Here is a 6942-nt window from a genome sequence, read left to right as displayed (position 1 = left end):
GATCCAAATACTACTAATTCTACTAGCTGCATGAATGTGGAAAAAGCTTTGGCTGCACAAGTTGAAGAGAAAATGAATGAGTGATTGATATCGGATACTCTCATCATATGACAGGTGATAAGAGAAAATTTGTGAGCCTAGAAAAGTATGATGGTGGAGTGGTTATATTTCTAGGTGATTACAAAGCCAGTATAATCCGAGGTAGAGTATCCATTTCTCTTGATGGTAAGCACAATATTGATGATGTCTTGTATGTGGAAGGTCTGAAGTATAATTTTTTGAGTGTTGGATAGATGGTTGACAAGGCATATGATCTTTAATTCAATAATGGTAAGTGTAGAATCTTGGGTAGTAGCGCTATTGAGATTGCATCAGGTACAAAGACTAAAGGTAATGTCCTTCATTTGAATAGTGCTGATAAAAGGTGTTCGATTGCTCTAATTGATGAAAGTTAGTTATGGCATAGAAGGATGTATCATGTGAATTTTGATAGCATGGTTAAGATAAGTTCTACTCAGGTGATGAGAGATCTTCCTAAATTGATGAATCCTACTAACTCTATATGCAAAGAATGTCAATTAGGGAAGCAAACCAGAGTTTCTTTCAAGAGTAAAGAGCATTTTTCTAATGGATTGTTGGATCTTATGCATATTGATTTATTTGGTCCACCTAGAGTCAGAAGCTTGCAAGGAGATAGATATCTCATGTTATTGATGGATGATTATTCTAGGATGATGTGGGTTACTTTCTTAAGGGAGAAGTCTAAATTTTTAGAGAAATTCAAAATTTTCAAAGTTATGGTTGAGGCAGAGATAGGTTTAAAGTTGAAGTGTTTGAGATCTAATAGAGGTGGTGAATTCACTTCTGAAGAGTTCAATACATATTGTGAAGAGCATGGGATAAAAAGACATTTGTATGCTCCAAGAACCCCTCACCAAAATGGAGTGGTGGAAAGGAAGAATGAAACAATTCAAGAAGCTTCTAGGACAATGATGGTTGAAGGAAATGTTCCACATGTCTATTAGAGAGAAGCTATGAATATTGTTGTTTACACTCTTAACTAGGTACATATCAAAGGTGATATCGGTAAGACTCCATATGAATTATGGTTTGGCCATACTCCTACTATTAGATATTTTAGAATTTTAGGATGTAAATGTTATATCAAAAGAGATGAAGATTTAGGGAAGTTTGATGCTAGATATAATGAAGGAATATTTCTTGGTTATTCTACTAATAGAAAAGCTTACCGATGTTACAATAAGAGATTTGAGAAGATAGTTGAGAGTACAAATGTGAACGTTAATGAAGGAAATGAATATTAATCTAGATCTTGTGGATATGATTCAGATGATTAGGATGTCAGTTCAAGCAATGGGAAGAAAAATCAAATTCAAAATCATAATCAAGTTTAGATAGCTCTGGTGAATCCAATACCTCAAGGTGAAGGAGCTAGTGCAAGTGTAGAAGAAAGAACACAAGAGTCTGAAGTTCAAGAAAATCCGAAGACTCTTAGGTATGTAAGGTTGAATTAGTCAAAAAATTAGATTATAGGAGATAAGATTAAAGGTGTTAAAAATAGGAGAAGAATTGCAGAAGATCAAGTTGAGTATTGTTTGATTTCTAAGATTGAACCTAAGGATTTAAATGAAGCATGCAAATATGAACATTGGGTAAAAGCTATGGAAGAGGAATTGAATCAAATTGAGAAGAATAACACATGGGATCTTGTTCCTAGACCTAAGGACAAAAATGTAATTAGAACTAAATGGATCTTCTAGAACAAATTGAATGAGCAATGTGAAGTTGTTAGGAATAAGGCAAGACTTGTTTGTAAAGGTTATTCTCAGATGGAAAGAATTGATTTTGAGGATAATTTTGCTTCGGTGGCAAGAATTGAAGTTGTAAGATTATTTCTTTGCTTTTGCTTCTTACAAATATTTCAAATCCTATCAAATGGATGTCGAGTTAGCTTTCCTAAATGGTGAGTTGGAAGAAGAGGTGTACATTGAGCAACCAGATGGATTTCAATTGACTGATCAAGAAGATATGGTTTGCCAGTTGAGGAAAGCATTGTATGGACTGAAGCAAGCCTCAAGATCTTTCAAGATTGATCATGATGACATTTTGATTGTTGAAGGTTTTATTGATGACATTATTTTTGGATTAAATGATAGTTTGTGCAAGAAGTTTGTTGATGAGATACAAAATGAATTTGAAATGTCTATGATTAGTGAGATGAAATTCTTTCTGGGATTGCAAATTACATAGTCAAAAAAAGGAATTTTCATATCTCAATCCAAGTATGTGAAAGAATTGTTGAAGAAGTTTGGATTAGATGAATCAAAACCACTTGGCAGTCCTATGTCGACCGGATATAAATTGACCAAGGATGATGATTCCCCTAAAGCAAATTAGACCAGATACAAATCAATGATTGGTGGATTACTTTATTTAACTCAGACAAGACATGATATCATGAATGTCATTTGCCTTGTTGCTAGATTTCAAGTTGATCCTAAGGAATATCATGTTGTAGCTATGAAAAGAATATTTAGATATTTGAAGGGTATAGTTGATTTCGGTTTATGGTATCCTAAAGATGATGATTTTACTTTGAGTTGTTTTACTGATGCTAATTGGGTGGGTGATGTTAATGATTAGAAGAGTACTAGTGGTGCATTTTTATTGGGAAAGAGGATAATTTCATGGTTGAGAAAAAAGAAAAATTCCATTTCCTTATCTACTGCAAAGGCAGAGTATTGCTACTATTATAAGTGTGATTGTCATTTCACCAAAAGATCAACTTGTTAATGCTCGATAAAATCACTAGAATTATAGAATCCACAAGAGGTGGTTAAGCCATGTCACAAACCCGAGCACTATGTTGCACAACACAAGATGACCAAGGGCACACACCTTGAAACAATCCCCCCTAGCGTAAGCGAGGGGTTTGAACCTGTGACCAAGATTTGATACCACTTGTTATAAGTGTGGTTGTCCTTGCACCAAAAGATCGACCTGTTAATGCTTGATACAATCAATAGACTTATAGAATCCACAGAAGGCGATTAAGCCATGTCACAAACTCGAGAGTTGCACTGTACAACACAAGGAGACCAAGGGTACACACCTTGCAATAATCAAATTGTTGGATATTGCTATTGCTAGGATATGTTGTTTTCATTGATGTCAACATTTTCATGTGTTTTGGTATTTTGGTGATTGCATAGAGTTAAGTTGGTATTTGATCTATTGTGCTCCAGTATGATCCTATCTTTGGTTGTGGATTTCAGAGAGTGTTTGGGATGTTCGTGTGTATCTTCAATTCAGATGGTTTGTGATTTGGTGCTCCGCAAGTTATCTTTCTAGTCCCAGTTGTTGTTGTTAGGTGTTCTTGAGTATCAGTGTGTTGATCGATGGAGATTTGATTAAGTGGTGTTCATGCAACTATTGTGGATGGTTATAACATGCTTGTTGGTGTTTCCTAATCATGTCCTATTTGTTTTGGTGGTCCGCATTAATCATTGTGCATGTTATTGAAGATCTTATGGGTTTAGTGATATTCTTCATGTTATGTGATATTTTTGATGGTGTAGCATGGTACGGTTGATCTTGGCAGGATTTCTGGCTGTGTTGTGTATTCAAGGATTTTATTTGGGTCCATGCTATTTTTTCTATGGCATTGTATTGGTCAGGTGGTTTATCTATGTATTGTATGATGTAATTTTGTAATTATGTGTTAAGGGTTGAGCTGATCTTGTAGTCAAGGTTTATGATGTATATAAATTATAGGTGTTATATTCATGTAAACCGAGTTTCATGGTTGTGTCTATATTATTAGAGAGTGGTGTATGTGCAAATAAGTGATTTCATCTTTCAGTATGAAGTATTGAGCAGAAAGTGTTGTAGGGAAAACTATTGTGCTTAACCAGAACTATCAAGTATTAGGAGATGTTATTCTTTCAGTTCATCTTAATTGGATTGTAGTCTGAATGTTATTGTAAGGTAGTGAACCTTCCCTATGGGTTGTAGCCTTATGGGTCATTATATTTTGAGAACTAATCTCTAGGTAGTGTGCCTAAATGCATGTACATTCCCCATTGTAATATTTACACATACTACTACATAGTATCATCTTATTCACATGGATAGGTTCCCACCATGGTTTTTCCCTTAACTGGGTTTTCCACATCAAAAATCTTGGTGTTATGTGTGTTGTTGTTATTGTGTTTATCTTTATGCTTGATGTCGTTGATCAAATTAGTGAGTTGTGCTTAAATTATTTAATCCAGTGAAAACAGATTCACCCCCCCTCTTAGTGTTCCTTCATTGTTGCTGCCAACAACTGGTATCAGAACTAGATCCTCTGAAAGAAGATTGACCACTTGAGGAGATTCAAGATGGTAACCTATGTCTTCAAGAAAGATATTTTGATATTTGATGGAAACAATTAAATTGTATGGAAGGATCGGATGGAGTGTCATTTCAAGTGTCTTGGAGATGATTATTGGAAGATTACAAAGAATACCTACAATGTTCCTCAAAATTGTCTGGTTACTACAGCTGCGATCAAGGATGTTGAACATAACATAAGATCTAAGGAAGCATTGTTGAGTTCCTTGAATGATTTGGACATGACTAATGTGATGGGTCTGCAGATTGCACATGAGATCTATGAAAAGCTAGAGACCTTGTATGAAGGAGATAAACATGTTAAATTTTATAAATTGCAGAGTTTGAAAGGAAAGTATGAGACGTTGAAGATGGGAGAAGATGAGAACATATCATCCTTAATGGCTATGGTGAACGAACTTGTTATGAAAATTAGATGTGTTGGTGGAACTCTTGAAGAAGATGAGATTGTTGCTAAAGTGTGGAAATTTTTTCCTCCTTATAAATCTAAAGTTGCTGCTATTGATGAGATCTAGACTATGACCACTGTGAAAAGAGACATTCTTGTTGGTTAACTTGTTGCATTTGAGTTGAGTGAATTTGGAGAATCACATGGTAAATCTAAGACTACATTTAAAGCTATTGTATCTGGGGAGCAGAAGTATGATCTGAGAGATAGTTCATCTAGGGTTTCTAAATATGAAAGATAAATGAGAGAGATGGAAGAATAGGAAAAGGAGTTGGATGAGCTTGAAGCACTTATTTCTCAGATATTGCTTAAGGGATCTAGTAAGTATGATGGAAAATTGCCTTTGAAATGTTTATCTTGTAATAAGATAGGACATTTTGCTTCTAGGTGTCTTGAAAGAATTTCAAGGTATGATAAACATGATAAATATGATGGATCTAATAAGCTTGATAGATATGAGAAGCATGATAAGTATGATAATCCCTATAAGCCTAACTAGAAGTACAGATATCATAAGAGATGTTATTATGTTGTTGATGAAGGTGTGATAGATTAAGAGTCTGAGAATGGGAATTCAGAAGATGAATTTGTATTTATTGCTATCAAGGAAGATGATCTGATACCAGTGAATTCTACAAGATGCATTGTTGAGGAGAAAGATTTGGCTGCTAAGATTGAAGAGAAGGATGAATGGGTAATTGACAGTGTTTGTTCACATCATATGATAGATGATAAAAGAATTTTTTTCAAAATGGAGAAGTATGATGGTGGTATAGTGAGATTTGTAGATGATAATGCTTGTGTGATTTGTAGTAGAGGTTCTATTTCTTTTGATGGTAAGCATAATACTGATGATGTCTTATATGTTGAAGGATTAAAGCATAATATTTTGAGTGTTGGATGGATGGTTGATATGGGATATGATTTGTAATTCAATAATGGTAAATGCAAGATTCTAAATACCTCTGGTATAGAGATTGCATCAGGGACAAAGACTAAAGGTGATATATTTCACTTGAATGCCGGTGAGAAAAGTTGTTTGATTGTTCAGATAGATAAAATTTGGTTATGGCATAGAAGGATGTGTCATGTTAATTTTTACTACATGATATGGATAAGTTCTACTCAAGCTGTTAGAGATTTTGCTAAGATTGTGAAGCCTTCTAATCTGGTATGTAAAGAATATCAGTTGGGAAAGCAAACAAGAATTTCATTCAAAAGTAAGTTGTATATATCTAGTGGTTTATTGGATCTTGTGCATACTAGTTTGTGTGGACCTATAAGAGTGAGAATCATGTAGGGTGATAGATATTTCATGTTATTGATTGATGACTACTCTAGAATGATGTGGGTAACTTTTCTAAGGGAGAGATCAAAAGCAGTGGAGAAATTCAAGATATTCAAAGATAAGGTGGAGATAGAGACAGGGATGAAGCTAAAGTTTTTGAGATCTGATAGAGGAGGATAATTCACATCTAGTAAGTTTGATTCACTCTATAAGAATAATGGAATTAGAAGATAGTTATCTGCACCTAGAACCCCTCAGAGAAAATGGAGGTTTTGAAAGGAAGAACAAAACTATTTTGGATGCTTCTAGGACTATGTTTATTAAAGGAAATGTTGTATAGACCTTTTGGAGAGAAGTTGTTAGCACTATTGTTTACACATTCAACTGGGTGCATATAAAAGGCGATTCTGGTAAGACTCCTTATGAGCTATGGTTTGGTCATGTTCCTATAGTTAGATATTTAATAATTTTTTGAAGCGAATGTTATATCAAAAGAGATGAGGATAAATAAAAGTTTAATGCAAGATGTGATGAAGGAATCTTCTTGGGTTATTCTACTAAGAGAAAGGCCTACGGTGTTACAATAAGAAGTTGAATAAGATAGTGGAAAGTGTAAATGTGAAGGTTGATGAATGCAATGGAAAGAAGATTTGAGCATGTGGATATGAGTTTGAAGATTAGGATGTTATTTCAAAGCCTGTGCAGACTAAGATCCTAAAGAAGAATGATCTGGTAGAGACAATTAATCCAGATATTTCTATTGCCAGCGAATAAGTTCAAGAACCTGAGA

This window comes from Cryptomeria japonica, chromosome 5, assembly GCF_030272615.1.
Source record: "Cryptomeria japonica chromosome 5, Sugi_1.0, whole genome shotgun sequence".
NCBI classification, from domain to species: domain Eukaryota; kingdom Viridiplantae; phylum Streptophyta; class Pinopsida; order Cupressales; family Cupressaceae; genus Cryptomeria; species Cryptomeria japonica.
This window is presented reverse-complemented; position numbering follows the sequence as displayed.